General features: G+C 40.1%; 1 long non-coding RNA gene across 2 annotated transcripts in view; it reads left to right on the forward strand.

Moving 5' to 3' along the window:
* The first annotated feature begins 3507 nt into the window (after positions 1 to 3507).
* Positions 3508 to 18568, forward strand: part of LOC112675132 (uncharacterized) — a 28823-nt gene continuing 13762 nt past the window's right edge. The window contains exons 1-5 of one of the 2 annotated variants that reach the window (XR_003145772.3): positions 3508 to 3617; positions 5034 to 5110; positions 5842 to 5930; positions 7506 to 7579; positions 11146 to 11317. This is a non-coding gene — a long non-coding RNA (uncharacterized LOC112675132). Of the gene's footprint in view, positions 3618 to 3838; positions 4462 to 5033; positions 5111 to 5841; positions 5931 to 7505; positions 7580 to 11145; positions 11318 to 18568 lie in introns of those variants that run through there. The other variant, XR_003145773.3, reaches the window with a different exon arrangement.

An 18568-nucleotide genomic window follows, 5' to 3' on the forward strand; every position in this document is an offset into this window, starting at 1 on the left:
TAGTGATACAGTGAGGGCATGAAATGAGTCTGTGGCAGTGGGAATGGCTATAGAAGATGCTAGGGAAGCTGAAACCATAACATTGTAAATGTACTGAGGAGCTGAGAAGAAAAAGAGGAAATAAGGGGAAAAGAACAAAACACCCCCTTACCTGACTTAACTAATGAAAAGTAACTGTCACTACGCTTCTGGTCTCTCTGACAGTGAGCATTCTTAAAAATAAGAAAATAGGAAAAAAATGGTTTTGAGAAATGCCTCTTTTCTTGTCCTCCTGTCTTTTCTTCCTTTGCCATTTTCCTCTCTTTATTTGTTAAACTTGTATCTCATTTTCCATTTTCTTGTGTCCCTCAAGGTCAGACTGGTGAGAAGGTGATGGTTTATGCTATGTGATTTGAAACTAGCAAGGAAGAAGCTTTATCCAAAAATAGACCCAGATAACCAAATATTCCCTCATTACATTAAATAGTGCTTTGTTTTCAATATTAACAGAATGAATTGGAAACGTTTTAAAGAATGAAAAGCTAGATTCGAAGTCTGAGAGTGAGTATATTTGAGGTGATTCATGTAAAGGTGGCAGGTTTCTGGCTTGGATGTCTGGGTGATAGTAATTAGGCTCAACTATTCAGGAAAAACAGTGATTTGGGGGTAAAAATGAGGTATTTATGCTGAATTTGTCTGCATTTCTAGTTAGATACTGGGCTCCTCAGCATAGGAACAAGCTGTGGATGAGAGTTAGAATTATAGGTGATGTCAGCACACAGATGGTCATGGCAGTCAATGTAACACCCAAAAGATTATAAGGAATGAAGATGGAAGAAGACAAATGGCAAAAGCATAAAGATTATAATGTTCAGTGTCAGGCAGAAAAAGAAGAAGAAACAGAAAATATTGGGAAGGATGTTCAGAGAAATAGGAGAACCGAAAGAGAGTAGTTTGTGTAAGCCAAGAGAGAAGGAAGAGGTCCATTGTCCAAAAGCCAATGATGTTGAAAGAAGACATTATGTTTGGCTACAAGGGGATCACTACTGACTTTTGACACAGGGAAATCAGTGGGTTGTTGGGGATGGGAAGTCAACCATTGACCTCAGTGAGTAATAAGGAAGTTCATGAAGCCTGAGTATGGAGAAAAGTGTTGCCTCTGAGAAAGCTTCCTTAAAAATCAAGCAGAGTAAGATGCAGGGGAGTTGTACTCTTAATGAATACAGAGACTGATATGATTGTTGGGGGCAATGGTAAAGAAGAAGTGTCCTGAGCGCTGGGCTGTCGTGGAATTTATGCAATGAAGCTGGGGGCTGAGGATGGGGCGAACCACATCAAAGCTTAGATAGCAAAACTGATTGTAAATAATTCCATACACCACCCCACCAAGATCCCCAAATATTTCAGTCTGTCCTAACTGTTCCAAGACCCAAACCACAAAACTGCCTAGGGACGTGGTGGCAATCCGAGGCCACGTACAAATGAGATTAGCCTATGTGCCACTCTATTCCTGCTCCTATTTACTGACCCCACGTCTCTCCAGTAACACCAAATCCCTCTAATATCAGTGAAGTAGATTCCATCTGGGAATGTTTAGATGTTTTAGTGATAGCCTTAGGCTGAGATAGATGGTAATATCTACCGAAATGAGATTCACTGTCACAGGAAATTCCAACGGCCATGCTTTCATGGGCCCCACATTTTCAAGCCGGAACAAGTATGTGATAACTATGTGAACAAATTAGGCACCTCACCCCGATAATATATAGTCAAGATCACTTTGGTTGTTGACCAACCTGAACCTCTACCTTTAGGCATGCTGCATGGTAGGACCCTCTGGTGAATCACGGTTCATGGTCTATTGATCTGCTATTAATACAATTTCTGCTGCCCTTTGAGCTTTTAGCTGCACATGTGTAATTCCTCCAAGAAATTCAGTACGTTATCTGAAAGGTCTCTCAATGCCACTGCATCAATGCAAACCAGACTACTCTAAGATGAACAAAGGGAATTTAACTTTCATAAGTTGGTTTTAAAAATGCATTTACTTTGACTGCACTGAAAGAATCTAAAAAAAGATGAAAAGCATCTTTAGCATGCCAAAAACATCTGGTTTCATATTTTCAGACCAAAAGGAAATTGCACGAAGACTAAAATCTTATGTTTTGATTTATATTATTATTGGAGGGCTGAGAAGCTGCCAGTCACCAAGTAAAATTTTATGATGATAAATAAATAAGGAAAACAATCTGACAAAACATGTTGTGGAACAAAGCTGCATTTCAAGTTTAATTAACTGATAACAATGTTTATGATGGAAGAACCGTGCCACCAATTATACAGTTAGTAAATGTATGCTCCCAATGAGAAGACAAGCCCGTAAAACCATAGAAAGGGCTCTTCCTCGACATAACATTTCAGCTTATCCAAGCAAAGTTTTGCATCCTGTAGTAAATCATGCATCAATTAAGACCCTCACCGAAAGCATGCATAATTTGGTCTCTTAGAGGTGGCACCTCCAAATGGCACATTTTAAATAGAACAATAGTAGGAGCAATGCTTTCCTAACAAGCTGAGCCATGGTGTCTACTGCAAGTGACAGGCATCGGTACAGTAGAAATACAGCAGTCAGGAAAGAACGGGGGTAAAAAAAAAAAAAAAGCGAAAAGAGAAAAGAGAGTGTTTTCATCTTTTTAGTGCTATGCTTTTCCCTCACCCCCCCCCCCCAAAACCTCAGAGAAAATTCTGACAACGTGTTCCCACAAGAAGCCTTTCAGAGAGCCTGCCATCAGCAGCCGGCTGTAGGTAGAAGTGTTCCTTAACGGTGCATCGGAGAACGCAGTCTCTTTGCTGTTCTGACTCTTGCATTTAAAAGCATTGCCTTCTCGGTTGTTGCGATTCAAAGAATTAGGATCAGAGCCATTGTTTGTTCTCAGAGTAAACTGTTTGCTTTCAGTTTGCCATTGAGACTAGCTCATGCCATGTTTTAACATTCATTATCTTTTTAAAGGGGGACTTTGCTTAGCAGATCTTATAAGTTGATTTACTCAAACTCCTGAAAGAGAGAAACCTAGGCTGATACGTATAAGATTTGATGTCCGATCTCCCTCGGCCTTTGGAATGCTGGACTGTTACCACATTTAGGGGATATTTAAGTCCCTTGACTCCTGGCCCATTAACCATTCCACTCACGCCCCTCCTAGCATCCTTTCAACAGCAATAACTGTCACTACGCTTCTGGTCTCTCTGACAGTGAGCACCACACGCAAATAAGATCAGTTAGCACATTAAGCAGTGCATTCCAAATATTAGGTAGTTTCCCAATGGAGGCTTAATGGAATTTAAAATACATATATATCTGATATTAAGGGGGATGGCATTCGATCAAATGCTTTTGTTGGTAAAACTCAATATTCTGTAGTCAGACCAAAGGCCCTCAGAATGCAGAACAGTTGTGGAAAATTTCTGGAACTTTGAGCTTAGATACAGTTGCCATCAAAAACATTCTGAAGTGCATTTGTTGATTCAGGAGGAAGCACAAAGCATTTGGAATTTGGGTTTTCCTAGAATCCATTCAACGTTGCGCATGGCAATTTCCTGTGCGATTTTTATTTTCTTTCCTCCCCTTGTGTTCTCCTGTGAGTTAATTTCATGCGCTTTCTCTCTTCCTATGAAAATTATTAGCATTCAACTCAGTTGTTTGGTCAGCTAATTTTTTTGGTGCCTCTCCTCGAGCTCTACGTGGTAACTGCCACGCCTCCCAGGCACGGAATGAACTTTTCCGCAGGCGGGAGGCCACGTCGGTTCCCCTGCGTCTGTCTGTGCACATGTAGGTGCGCGGAAAAGTTCACATCCTGTCTTCAGCACTGTTGGGAATTACTACTGGCATGTTTTGACTCATTATCTTGAATCTTAATCAGCTGATGAAAAAAAAAAAAGTTGGTTTCATCAGCTGATGAAGGCTCAGGGTAATGAGTCAAAACATCCCGATAGGGCTTCTTGGCAGCCAGACTGGAGCACCCCACCTGCCGGGGCTGTCTCTGGGTGCTGCCCAACGAGTGATGCACCCCGTGTCTGTGTTTACCTGATGCAACAACCACGACGTGGCCCGAGAAGGGTTGGCGGAACGTGAGCTCTATCGTCTCCCAGGAGGATGAGTTGAGCTCGTGTGATCCTCTCTGTGTGGCCGTAAACACACACGCAGCATGAAACGCACCGCCAGGGGCCCCACCGAGTAGCTCCAGGGTTCTTTCATCTTCCCAAACTGAAATTCTACCCCACGAGACACTAACTCCTCACCTTTCCCAGCCCCCAGCCCCTGGCAACCGCTTTCTGCTTCCTATTAGTCCAAACCCCTCACATAAGTGGAATCATGCCCTGTTTGTCCGGATTTTTTTTTGGTCTGGCTTCTTTCGCTTAGCCCAACGTCCTCGAGGTCGGTCCGTGTTATAGTCTGTGTCAGGATTTCTTTCAAAAGGCTGAGTGAGTAATAGTCCCTTCTATGGATATATCACATTTTGCTTATCTTTTTTTTTTTTTAAGATTTTATTTATTTATTCTAGAGAGGCAGAGATACAGGCAGAGGGAGAAGCAGGCTCCCTGCTGGGAGCCCGATGTGGGACTCGATCCCAGGACCCGGGGTCACGACCTGAGCCAAAGGCAGGCACTCAACCGCTGAGCCACCCAGGGGTCCCATACATTTTGCTTATCTATGCATCCATCGATGGGCGCTTGGGTCACTTCCATCTTTGGGCTGTTGCGAAAGACGTTGCTCCGAACGTGGGCATCCAAATATCTAAAATTCTGCTTTCAATTCGTTTGGGCATGTTACCCAGAAATGGAATTGCTAACTCATATTCTAGTTTTGATTTTTTTTTTTTTTTTTAAAGAGCTGCATCATTTGACTTTTCAAGTGATGGGAGAGACCCAACCTGGGGACCCTCTGAGGGTGCCTGTAAGTCACAGGACCTTCATGGCTCCTGTGATTCACCAGCTTCCCATTAAGAAAATGTCATCCATACCACAAAACTGTTTCCTTGCTGTTTCATGATCAGAAAATTTGGTGATGGAAAACCAACTGGTAACTTCGGTTTTCAAGGAAAATGAGAAGGAGCATCATCTTCAAAAAAAGGTAAGCCAACGTTGAAAACAGTGTGGTGTTCAAACCATTTTCTGAGTCAGTAACTGGCCCTGTATACGTGCTTGAAGAGGATATACTCAAAAGCAGAATATTAGGGTGTTTCTTTTGCACGCAGCTCAATTAAAGCAGAGACTGAACTGTCCCCCACAATACTGCATTTGCTCATTATCATTTCTGACTGTCACCATTCCTCTTGTCTCCTGTTTCTTTCCCAAATTGGCACTTAATTTAGGTCAAATCTCCTTGGTTCAGTAGCACAACCAGAAATGCACTCAAAAGAAAGATGAAATAAATGAGAACGCAGGGGGACTTCACTTACACAGGAGGGAAGTCTCGAGAATAAGCACTGGGAGAAAATAAAAGCAGTTGTCAGTTTGAAGTAAAAAAACTATCAGCACGGTCTTAGAGAATTTGAAATGGGAGAACATGAGGCTGATGATTGGGAGAATGACAGTCTATAATTTTTTAGGTTATAAATCCTACTTCTTGCATTGTCGATAGTAACGTGACATTTGGCAGTGGGGCAGTGAAATCTTTGAAGCTGAGGGACTTGAAGGAGCACCAGTCCCTTCGTGGAGGGAAGGAACCAGAGACCTCGCAGTCACGTAGCTGTTCTCCATGGAGCTGGAGACACGGAGTGTGAGGATTTTTAAAAGCCTGCCCAAAGAACAAATCGATTGCTTTTCAGTCTTCGGATGTGACTAGAAATTATTTTTTTGCAGACTCTTGTAGTGTGTTGTTCTTCATGCTCCTGCCTAAACAGATCCCAAAGAAGCTCTGACTTGGCCTTTGCTTCTGGAACGGCTTGCAGGTGAGACACTCAGGCTACATCTCAATCTTTCAGAACCCTCCCATTGCAGACAGACGCCTCATGGTGTCCCATGGCCCGTTTTCAACTCTCCCTAAGGGACCATTTTCTCTGCTGCATTTCAGTGACTCTTTGTTTTATATTACTGAATTAATCTCTCACTCAAATTTTGTAGGCCCTGCTACTCATCCTTCTAGGGAGATCATGGTTTGAAATTCACTTATTCTTGTAGCTTCCGACGAACATATTGCTTACTGGACATTTGATGAACTGAAAGAGATATTGCAAAATGAAGTCAATGAGAAAGACATTGAGAATCATTACTGTCCTCAATCCTCTAATATGGCATGAGGGGGTGGAAATCCTTCCTCCAGATTATCTGAATGTATCACTAAATTAGATTTTACAGAGAAAATATTTCAATTTTTAATTCAAACAAAGGTTGTAAACTCTACTTGTCCCCATGTCTTCATGCCATTTATATTCTTTGTAAGTATGGTGGTATCTCTAACTTTCTAGAAAGTAAGCAACTTTGGAACCTCCTTCATCTTAAATGTGACCTTCTTGATGAGACCTTCACTGAGCACTTGCCAAAAAAATACAATCACAGTCCCTTGATCTCCTCTACCTGGTCCCCACCTCATTATTCCTCTCTCTGCACACTATGCACAGAACCTTATGAACTTCTGTATGGTTCCATTTATTTTATTTTATTTTATTTTATTTTTATTTTATTTTAAATTTTTTGTTTCATGTTTTTGCCATGAACTGCAAAGTAAATGAAGGTGAGGTGGTTTCTTTTTCCTCCTTTGTTTATTGCTTTGTCATATATACTCAATAAATCTGACTGAATAAATGAATGAATATGGTTCATTCAAATGTCTTTTATATTTTAAATCCATTTTAACACAAACTGTGCCTGATTTTCTTCTGTATAAAATCTTTGAAACTAATCTTCCCTCCATGTCTAAAACATTTTCACTCCTAAGATAGTGAAATTATCTTCTGTTTAGCTACTGTATTCCTTTCTCAAGATATTTCCATATCCAAGGTACTATCTTTTTTGATTCTGGTAAGACCAAGTTAGTTCCTCCAACCTTTCATTAACACTGAGGTAGTTAATCAAATTTAAATGGCTTCTTTGATTCTTTTAGGGTTCTTTTCCCCTTAAGACCTCCTTTGTAATGTTCTAGACTTTCTCAATATCTCAAAGAAATGGTTGTCCCACATGCTTTGTCCTCCCATGCCATTCACCTTTTCTGCTTATGAATATAATTTTTACCATTTCATATACTTTCTCCCTACTTTTCCCACCAAGCTTTGTCTCTCCTTTTCTTCCCAACTGCCAAAAGACCACTTCAACTAAACAATGTCAGTCCAAAGTTAACTGTACTCCCTTCAACCATACCAGAAATGAATTATCTATGCCAATCAGCCATTTCAAACATATGTATTAGCTGCGTGTTGGACACCAAACACTAGTCTGGGCACTGGGAATACACTGGATAACCAAACAAGGTATCTGACAAATTGAAATTGTGATAAAATCCCAAGTCTTTATTCCTGCCTTCTCACCAGGTGTTAGGATCTACATACAAACACACCATGCCATGCACCTGCTGTAATGCCTCAGCTAAGGAAGCTGCTCCCAGGTATGGCTTGAGGTCTCAGTTTCTGGGAATTAGGGTCAATTTGTGCTCTCTTTGTACTTGTGTGTTTGTAAAATATATTTAATTTTTAACTGAAACCCACATATCTTCCTTATTTATATATAAATACACACTCCTGGACCATATCCTTGCTCACCTCTCCAGCTCTCTATATTTTCATTTTGCCATGCTCTTAAGCGGTGTGGGACTCTAAGGTTTGGGAGGGGAGTAAATTACTTGCCAGTCAGAGTGATTGGTCTCTCTGCGAGGAGAAATTAATCAAGCAAGTGAGAAGCTTTAAAGCAAATGCCAGGTACCACTTTTCACACAATATTTTTTTGGGAAAGATGTGAAGACATTTTCATAACTATGGTGTTACTGTGCATTAGGCCATGCCAGCGAGACTGCAAACTGCATGGTCAACTCAAAACACGTTTAAGCCTTGACTTAAAGCTTGAAATTTAAAGTGTGGTAGTGTATAAACAGCACACACAAATCCTAGAGAGAAGATTCAATTAGTACAGCATCAACTGTATCCTCTGAGTGGGCAGCAAGATGCTCTGGTAGCCTTCCCATAATGCCAAGAAGTTCTCCAGGCCTGCTCTAGGTGTGTGTGTGTGTGTGTGTGTGTGTGTGGTCAACATGTGAACACAAAGCAATTCTCCATCATCACTGCCCAGCCACTGCCTCTATTTTCTCTTACATGCTAAGTGCATTTTTGGAGTAGTACGGAATAGAAAATGTATTGCCTTCACTGGCCAGTCCAATGCAGTAACAGGGAGCTTGGAGGCCAGAGGAACATAAATGTGGGGGCATACTGAATAAACAAATAGCCACAATCAGTTGCCAAAAGGCCATAATAATCAGTTGAACCAACAATCTTAGATAAAGTTGAGCTTCTCTTTTTTTTTTTTTAAAGATATATATTTTTTTACATTGGCGAGTTTTTCCTCCAAACACTTTTGTTTTTTTAAATTTTATTTAAATTCAATTTGCCAACATATAATGCTCATCCCATCAAGTGCCCTCCTTAGTGTCCATCACCTAATTACCCCATCCCCTTACTCACCACCCCTTCTGCAATCTTTTGTTTGTTTCCCAGAGTTAGGAGTCTCTCATGGTTTATGTTCTTCTCTAATTTTTCCCCACTCAGTTTCTCTCTTTTCCCTTATGGTCCTTATCACTATTTCTCATATTCCACATATGAGTGAAACCATATGATGATTGTCTTTCTCTGATTCACTTATTTCACTCTACCCTCCAGTTCCATCCACATCAGTGTAAGTGGTAAGCACTTACTTATTTGAGAGAGAAAGAGAGCACATGGGCAAGTGGGGGAGGGGTGGAGGGAGAAAATCTCAAGCAGCCTTCTCACTGAGTGGGCTGAGTGAAGGAGGGGGAATGTCCAACACCAGGCTGGGTCCCATGACTTGAACCAAAATCCAAGTCAACTGCCTAACTGACAACCACTCAGGCAACCCTAAAGTTGAGCTTTTCAAGTTGCAGGCAAAATTAGAATCCTGGATTTGTTCTAAATTTGCACTGCATATAATTCTTCATTGTACTGGACATTGCAGCATATAATGGCTCATTCCATATTTTAAAAGTAGTTCTAAAATTTGTTTCCTTTTCCCAAATTCATTTTTTAAAACTCCTATATTTCAATTTAGTGAGGTGGCCTTCAATCTTTGGCAAAGGCCTTTAAAATTTCTGCTCTTTTACTGATGATGTAGTGAGGGAGAAGCACTACCATGATATATTTTTTCTTTTAAACTCTTTTCTTCTGAAGGAAAAGAGTTCAACTTTGAAAACTTTCAGAGGTTATTTTTGGCAGCATTTCTTTGCCCCAGCCCCAAATGATTTTGCTGTATCTATTATTCTTATCAGATTATGAAAATGGTACTTTGCTCCTTATTTTGAACATAAAAAAAGGAAAGGAAAATCTATCGATAGAGCCTGAAATACTTGGGATGTGACCATAATCTCCGTTGGTTCAATTAAGTTAATAAACTTAATGATTATTATTTTCTTAAGATTTTTATTTAAGACAGAGAGACACAGAGAGAAAGAGAGAGAGAGAGCATGAGAGGAGGAGGGGCCAAGTAAGAGGGAGAAACAGACTTCCCGCTGAGCAGGAGCTCAATATAGGGTTAGATCCCAGGACCCTAAGATCATGACGTGAGCTGAAAGCAGACGCTGAACTGACTGAGCTACCCAGGCCTCAAGTTAATGATTCTTCATAAGGTACTGCCCAGTGTTGTGTGTTTGAAGAAATACAAGCCAACCTTCATGTTTTTTCTTCCTTTTCCTTAAAAATATCCGTTAATGCTCCCCCAAACCATATGTGTGCATATGTACACATATATCTGTGAGTACACATAGAACATATGAAGAATCAACAGTCTGAGAGCATTTTAGTCTTTCCTTTCCTCATTAAGTCTAAAAGATAGGTTGAAAGCATGTATACATACTTACAGCTCTTTTCCGCTCTATAATTCATTACAATCCCATTAAAATTTCTACTCACATTTTATGTTAATATAGCCTGGCCACAATGTTAATTTAATAATATTAATTTTGATTTATGACAGATAAGTTTTGTATTGTGTAAGACACCGTCAGTCATATCCAGCACTGAAAAAACTTAAGAGCTTCTTTTTAATTAAAATAGTCTTTGATGATTTTGCATATATCTCAGACAATCTAATCTTAGTTTATTGAACACGTTGAATAAATATTGATCTCATTCATAAGGCTCTAAGATTTCTAAATCTTTATTGTTTAAATAATTTGACTTTGAACTTGTGCATTTTGGTCAAAATTACATCAGGAGCTCACTCCTTGAAGTGCTTCTCTTTAGCTTTCATGGTAATTTCTAATAGTACCAAAAACTTCCTCTATACCTGAGCCAGATTTACTTATCATGCCTTCTTAATAATAAATTCTGTTTCCTAGGAAATAAACAACTATCAATTTCAAGCAAAGTCTACTTTTCTGATGATAAGTTAATTGGGCAAAAGATGATTTGTCAGAAATACCCATATAGTATTGGCTGTGGTATTACAATGTTTCAAATGCATTCCACTTTTCACAATTTCCAACAATTTCTAGAGTCATCTACTAATCAGAAACCCCTTATACACTGAGTTTGCCTTGTTGAATTCACTTGAACGTGTGAATTTTGGTTGGGAGAACAATCTATCTGGTAATTGTGCACAGAATCTTTATAATGCTATAAGCTAATCACTGAAAATGGGAAGTACAAAAGTCTTCTTAAAACCTTGGGATTTGCCTTAATTTTTTTTCACGTTGAAACTACATTCTCCTTGATATAAACTTTTTACAAAATTTGATGTACATTTTTACAATTCTGGTCATGCAGAGGATCCTGGTTTCCAGATGCTTCATTCTCTAATTGTATTTTCATATCGCATGAATTAAGTAACATGATGATAAAATACTCTGTTGTTTCTACACTACTTCCATTAGCACCATACCTTTACTCTTCTAGTGAACTATTAGAGATATTTCTGGAAAAATAAGCTAACATCCACTTTTATTTCAAACAGATGTTCAAACAATGGAAATAAGAAAGAGATAAATCTCAAGCAGTCATACATAAAATACTGAACAGGTAGAGATGAGTACAAAATTGTGGGCATCAAACAGTGAAAAGCTTTGCAAGTATTAACATGAAAATGAATGATGGTGCAAGAAGTTGAATTTAAAATCAATTAGGAGGTAAGGGGATGGGGGGAGATGGGCAAAATGGGTGAAGAGGAGTGGGAGGTACAGGTTTCCAGTTAAGGGATGAATAAGTCATGGGGATGAAAGGCACAGCACAGGGAATATAGTCAATAATACCATGATGGTGCTGCATGGGACAGATGGGACCTATACCTGTGGTGAGAGAGAAGTTAAACACTATGTTGTACACCTGAAACTAATGTAACGTTGTGTATCAACCGTATTCCAGTACAATAAACAAAGAGACAAATAAAATCAAGAAGAGAGGAGAAACTTGTAGATTAGCATGAGCTCAGTTTTCCCCAAGTACTTATGGTTCTCCTTTGCTTTCAATTTGTTTTCATGAAAAAGTACATTTTTATAGCATCGGAAGACAAAAATAGAACTGTGACGTATTTCAATATTTATATGGAAAACTCCACAATGTTTTTACCATTTAACTTTGTTTCTACCCTGAGAAGTTGGCTGAGGTCTCTGGCCTGCTGAGACTTGTGCCGCGTGGACGCTGAGCTCCTGCCATACAGAATAACGCACCCTTCCCACAAAACCCCATGTTGTGCTTTAGATCTTGGCTTCCTGCCCTTATTCACCTAGAGGTCAGGCTTTACTGCCTCCAGGTAACTCTCCTTGGTGCCCCATCTGCTCTCTTCCCACCCCTGGAAGAAGATGCACACAGGAGAGGGGGAGGAAGAGGGGGACCACTCCCTCCCCACTCCAGGCCCCTAGAATTACAGATGCAGACTTTGGTGGTACCCAAGGATGTGGGAACGCTTTGAACCAGATGGCATATTCAAACTTTTGATCCTGGGCTGGACTGGGCTAGGATTTAATAGAATGACCAGAAAGTTACAGAATCAGAAAAGGAGAATTTGACAGAGCATGCGTGGTTGAAGCAGGGAATGACAATATATAATAGTTTTCTCTTTCTAACCCAGTGAGTTGAGAGTCCTTGAGGAACCAGATGCTAATCGCATAGTGTGTGTGAATTTTATTTGGGCCTGTGTCAGATTCGTGTTCCAAGAAGATTGAACAGTATGTGTTCTGTATTGTGAGGTTAGGCTGGAGTTGTTGATATTGTATGTATGTACCCTTAGCCCTTGGAGCTTTGGAAAACGAGGTCCAGAGGCAGTCAGTAGGGTCTATGAGAGGCATCTCTATCTGCAAGAGATTATCACTGGTTGTGGGAGGAAGCATGAAAGTGGAAAAAGACAGAAAACTGGTACCAGGTTCTATAGCTACGCATTAGAGAACATAGAACCAGGACATGGGCTTGAATAATCTCAGGTACAGTGTATTGCTCTTTCCCAGGTAAAGAGTGGGAACTATCTGTTTCAGTATCTCTCTGGAGCCCTCACAGGATGAGACTGCATTTGTTGATCTAGTTTGTCTGAGATGAAAGGTGACTGTGCAGTACTCCTTTCCAGAGACCCAGGGAGCTCCTTGCTGGACTTGGGGCATCTGGAGGGTGTCCACCATGTTTAATTTCCATACATCTCATTTTTGATTTCCTTTATTTTCTTCCTGGCAAAGATTTGGGTTTAAAAATATGGAATACATTCCATAAATGAGGGAGAAATTTTCTTTAAAAAATGTGATAGACAATCATGTTTTCCATTGTACTGATTTTTTTTTATTATTATTGATCAGGTTCCCAAGTTCAGAATGACTTGAGACTGAGTCCTTTCAAATACGTCAGATGGTCCAACTCCTCTGATAGTTTTATGTTCCTCAACCTTGATGAACTGCCCTGCCCCAGGCCATCTAGGCACACATACAAACACATGCCCAGGGAAGGGTCATTGCCACAAATCTCAGTTGCTGATGCCGAATTGTGTCATAATGATTTTTATAATCAGGATCACAGAGAATGATCTATTTTGGGTGAACATTTATATGCATCGTGATCATTTTCCATTTAGAAGTTATTACCTCAGTTACCTGTTTTGGGAGACCCACTAAATAATTTCCATATAAGAAAACCAGCATTGTATTTGGGAAATTATAATTGCTGATTATATAGTTTCTTTCTTCGGCCTTTCCATATGTCTTCAACACAAAATTTGGGAGCCAAGTAGCGAGCCTAGAGGCAGACATTCAAAATTATTTGTTGATTGACAGCCTCCCAAGAACGAACACCTTCATTTGACAACGCTGCTTTGTATGATGCTCATCCTCTCCATCCAGGCACCAAACACCTGCTCTATGTTTTCAGTGTCATAGTGTCCGCATGCTGCAACACATTCCTGATCATCAGACTTCCCTCTTTTTAACAGTGGGCACATGGCTTGATTTTGTTTTAAAATGATGAGCACCCAGATGGCTCAGTTGAGTAAGTATCTGACTCTTGGTTTCAGCTCAGGTCATGATCTCAGGGTGGTGAGATTGAGCCCCCTTGTCATTATCCGCACACACTTGGGCTTCTACTTGAGATTCTCTCTCCTTCTCCCTCTGCCCCTCCCCACTTCACTCTCTCTGTCTCTCTCTCTAAAATAAATAGATCTTAAAAAAAAATGAATAGTCCAGTGCAAGGGGTAACTTAATTAAATAGGAGTGAAGGGTGTAGGTTTGGGGAGCGCTTGCCTGAGCTTTATGTGTCAGAGAAATTTAATCAGAAGGTTCTGATGGATCTGAAATCAGATCATCCAGGTCTCAGGGAGAGTCTCAGACAAGCCATGATGTGGCCAGCTGAACTATGTCTTTTTCCCCCCAGAGGAGAGCTTATCCCTGGGGCTTCCGTGTGGGCTTATCCCCTACACTCTGTGATGCTTTTCTGGCAATAGATCCTGCTGAATTCCCTTTGTAACCGTCTATCCCCTGTTCACCTGGTCCAATCTAGTGGCACAAAGACCAGCCAGTCTTTAATTAATCACTTGTTGTAAAATGCCGACTCCCTCCCTTATATGATTTATTTATTTTGAGAGAGAGAGAGAGAGAGAGAGAGGACAAGTGGGAGGGGCAGAGGGAGAAGAAGAGAGAATTTTGAGCAGACTCTGGCACCAGGCAGAGGCCCGCACAGGGCTCGAGCTTGATCCCACCACCCTGAGATCTCAGTTGACTGCACCACCCCAATAGCCCTTTCCCCCTTTTAAAGAAACTCAGTTACTCCGAGTTACTGCACTTGCTCAGGCCTGCAGAATGACCCTTATACCTTACAGAGACTATAATTACAGGCCGGTTCAAAGGGGGCCGGATCTGTGCATGGCCTGCAGATGGTGGGGTAGGGACAAAAGTAGGCACTTTCAGTGGCTCCTGAAAGGGGCTCTGCTCCCCCTACCATCATCTCCCCCAAAACCAGACCAGGCAATTGCAAAGTACAGAGCATGGAGAAAAAGACAGGTCTTGCAGAGAATCATTGTCTGGAAACAAAGGTCAGCAACTGACCTGGGGGTTTTGACACCAAAAGTTGGGGGAAAGAGACTTCAGATGCGCCACAACCCCTGGTATATGGCTGTCGCCCATGACCCAAAAGAAAGCCACTTGTGTCTGGGCTGACGCTGCCCAGCACCCTGCCAGCGAGGCCTGGCAGCCTGCAGGCTAGCCACATCATTTTGGAAAAAGGATTTTGAGACACCTCCATGTTTCCATCGGTCCATGTTTTTGAAGGTGGCCTGGAACACCCGGCCATGCCTCAGTAGAAGTCCAGACAGCTGGGTTTACTTCTGCTGGTTTTCTTTCAATCAGAGTCATCTCTCCAGGCTTTGAATGTTTCTTCCCTAAAATGTGGATGATCCTAACATCTGCTCAGCTAAACTCTAGGGCCAGAGAGGACTACAGAAGGAGGCAAATCATATGAAAAAAGAAAGTTGCCTTGAAACTGCTTATATCCAGGTTGGATTTCAAAAATTATGTTCAGGGGTCTACATTTGCACAAGATAAAAAGGAGTATGAAAATTGGTTTAACTACGGAACGATGAAGACAAATCTGAGAAGAAACAGGGCAGAAAGTTGAGGTTGAACTATGTATATATTTCCTCAACTCTATTTTATTTTGCTGGCTTTCTGCCTTAGGCTAAGCATGGAAGATGAGAAGTGGCATGGAGGTCTTTTCTTTTTTTCCCCCTAGTTTTTTAGTTTGTAGAGCTAACTGGAGGCTTTTTTTTTTTTTTTAAAGATTTTATCTATTTATTCATGAGAGACACACAGAGAGAGAGGCAGAGACACAGGCAGAGGGAGAAGCAGGCTCCCTGCGGGGAGCTGGATGTGGGACTTGATCCTGGGACTCCGGGATCATGACCTGGGCCAAAGGCAGATGTTCAACCACTGAGCCACCCAGATGCCCCAAACTGGAGGATTCTAAAATGATCAGTTAGATACGTCTTAGTGATGAAATTTCTATGATTTATGACTGATTAAAAGGTTTTTTAGTCACCACAGATGTTACATTTGTTTTTGGTTTAAAGAAAAGTTTCTGTTAAGTCACAGGTAACCAGAAAGTTTACCTATTATGGCAGTTACAATTTTCATTCAGACTAAAATCAGACATGCTTCAGTTTTAGATATGACAACTTCATTTGCAAAATTTTACTGATAAATCTTTTGTTTTACAAACTATCATTGACTTCAAAGAGTTTTCCTTTTAGGGCATAAAGCAAAATGATTTCTCAGAGAAATACTACTCTCACTAGAGTTTCCAATACACATATAACTTATCTGAATAGGATTCTACCCAAATTGAAATTACTGATGATAAAACAGCTGGACCGATATTAAAATAGCTAAATTATGGTTTCATTGAAATCATTGTAAACAAAATCTAAATTCACATACCTGGTAGGAATTCAATTGACAACAATCGAAAGATGTATCACATTTTGATAAACACAAGTTGATTTCTGCATTCTCTTAAATTATGATAATTATAGTTAGTTTCCTCTGAAGAATATGTTTTCATGTATATTATCCCATTTGTTACCATAAGATCCCTGTAAGGGACAGATGTAACAGTCTTCAATTTACAGATAAGGAAAAGGGGGGTGCAGATGGCCAAATTCGCCTAAAGTGAAGTTGGGCTAGATACTGGCTTCTACTGAGACTTTTATGGATTTTGATGTTAAATTCTTTGCTTAAACAGAAGGAACGATATACAGCAAATGATAACTGTTGCCCAATTTCTACCTACCTTCCTTACTTCAGAAACAGAGAGTAGTAGGTCCTGGTGTACCAGTCCACCCAGAAGATGGAGGCCAGCCTGATACATGTTGCTACCAATCTGATGGTATAGTTATGGACAGATAAATTCGCAGCAGAAATCCCTTGCTTATAAAAAATAATATATAATTCAAACTAAATGTTGGAACTATCTGACACATAGATTTACAATCATGTTCAAAACCTTGTCTGTCTCAATTTAGACAAGAGAGAGGGTGATCTTACTCAGGGACGGCAAAGTTTCAAACTTACATGTCAGCTCCTGTGATTAGAAAGGGCTGACCAGAGAGAGTCCTGGTGGAAAGGATTGTGAAGTCGAGTGAGGACTTGAGGTAAAAGAGTGTTGTGACCCATTACACATATCCTATGGTGGATGAAGATCAGCTGGGGTGGCCGGACGGATAGGATGCAGTGATAGGGACATGTGTCAGTTATAATAGCTGCTCCAAAACTTAGTGGCTTAAAACAACAACATTCATTTGCTTACAATTCTTTATTTGGTTTGGGTTAGCTGGGCAGTTCTGACAGCGGCCTGGGGTTACTTAATCAACTTCTCTCAATTGGTGTCTGGCCTGAGGCTAATGGTTCAAGATGGCTTCACTCACATGCCTGGCAGTTAATTGAAGTTGTTGACTGGAACAATTCTTTTTTTTTTTGTTTCTTGTGATCCATTCAGTTGGATAGACTGGATTTTTTTTTTTTTTTTTTAATGCTGGTGGTAGTGTCCCACGAAAGCAAGCCTCATTGTACAAGTGTTTGTCAAGTCTTTGCCAGCATCATATTTATGGATGTTCCATTGGCCAAAGAAAATCGCATGGCCAACCTCAGCCTCAATGTGGGAGGGAACTATCCAAAGGTATGGGTACTGGGCAGTTTGGGTCACCAGATGCTGTGGCAAAAGGACATCATCACTTTTGCTCTTGCATTTTTAGGATTCTTTGTCACACACTATCTCAGAGAGTTTTATCTCAGAAAAGGGAAAACCTCATTATAATGGTTCAGTTTACTGAGCACATATTAAGTGCTGAGTATTTTATATAGAATACTAAAGCACAAATGTCAAGTCCTGACCTTTTAGGAACTGATGGTATAATAAGGAGGATGAGACATGTACACAGAATAATAACAGCAACACATATGACATAGGTGGGTTTTCATAAATACTTTGAGTTTTATAGACGATGAGTTAGATATAGGACTTCATGAGAAGGAATGCCGTCTTTGGGGAAATCAGAGAACATTTTATGAAGATCATATGTAAAGAGGGCCTGGGAAGATGGATCAGATAAAGATAAATTTGTTTTGTTACAAAAGTAATACACTTTTATTGTATAAAATTTGGAGAAAAGGGAAAAACATGCAAAACTCCTTCATTTTTACCATGTTTATATGCATAAGCATATATATATTTGAAATGTATTTAAGAACACAATTTTGTTAATAACAATGCATTACAAATATTTTCTACAAAATTAAATAGTTTTATTACTTTCCACTTAAATGGTTGCATTACATTCCAACTAATGTTATGTACAATAAATAATTTAACTGTCTATTGATTAATTTTTAAGTTATTTATTTCCCTGTTCTAAACAATGCTGCAAGAAAAATCCCTGCAGGCAAATCTTAGCTAATGATATCCTAAGGAGAAATTCCTAAAGGATAAATAATTAAATCAAAAGGTATCTAGATCTATATTAAAAACTTTTTAGGGTAATGCACATAGTGCCAAACTGCATACTCAGAAAAGCTGCACCAATTTATGGTTTTATTACTTTTTTAAAAAGATTTTATTTATTTATTTGAGAGGGAGAGAGACAGTACATGTGTGACAGAGAGAGGGGAGAGGGAAGGGAAGAGGGAGAAGCTGACACCCTGCTGAGCAGAGAACCAGATACAAGACTCCATCCCAGGACCCTGGGATCATGACCTGAGCCGAAGACAGATCCTTAATGGGATGAGCCTCCTAGATGCCCCTTTGGTTTTATTACTATAAGAGTTTGCATTATAGTAGAGTTACAATACCTCACAAACATGGGTACTATGACTGGGGTTTTAGTCTTCCCTTAAAGGTTAAAAAAACCTCATACCTACTTT

Source organism: Canis lupus, chromosome 10 (genome assembly GCF_003254725.2).
Source record: "Canis lupus dingo isolate Sandy chromosome 10, ASM325472v2, whole genome shotgun sequence".
Classification (NCBI taxonomy): Eukaryota; Metazoa; Chordata; class Mammalia; order Carnivora; family Canidae; genus Canis; species Canis lupus.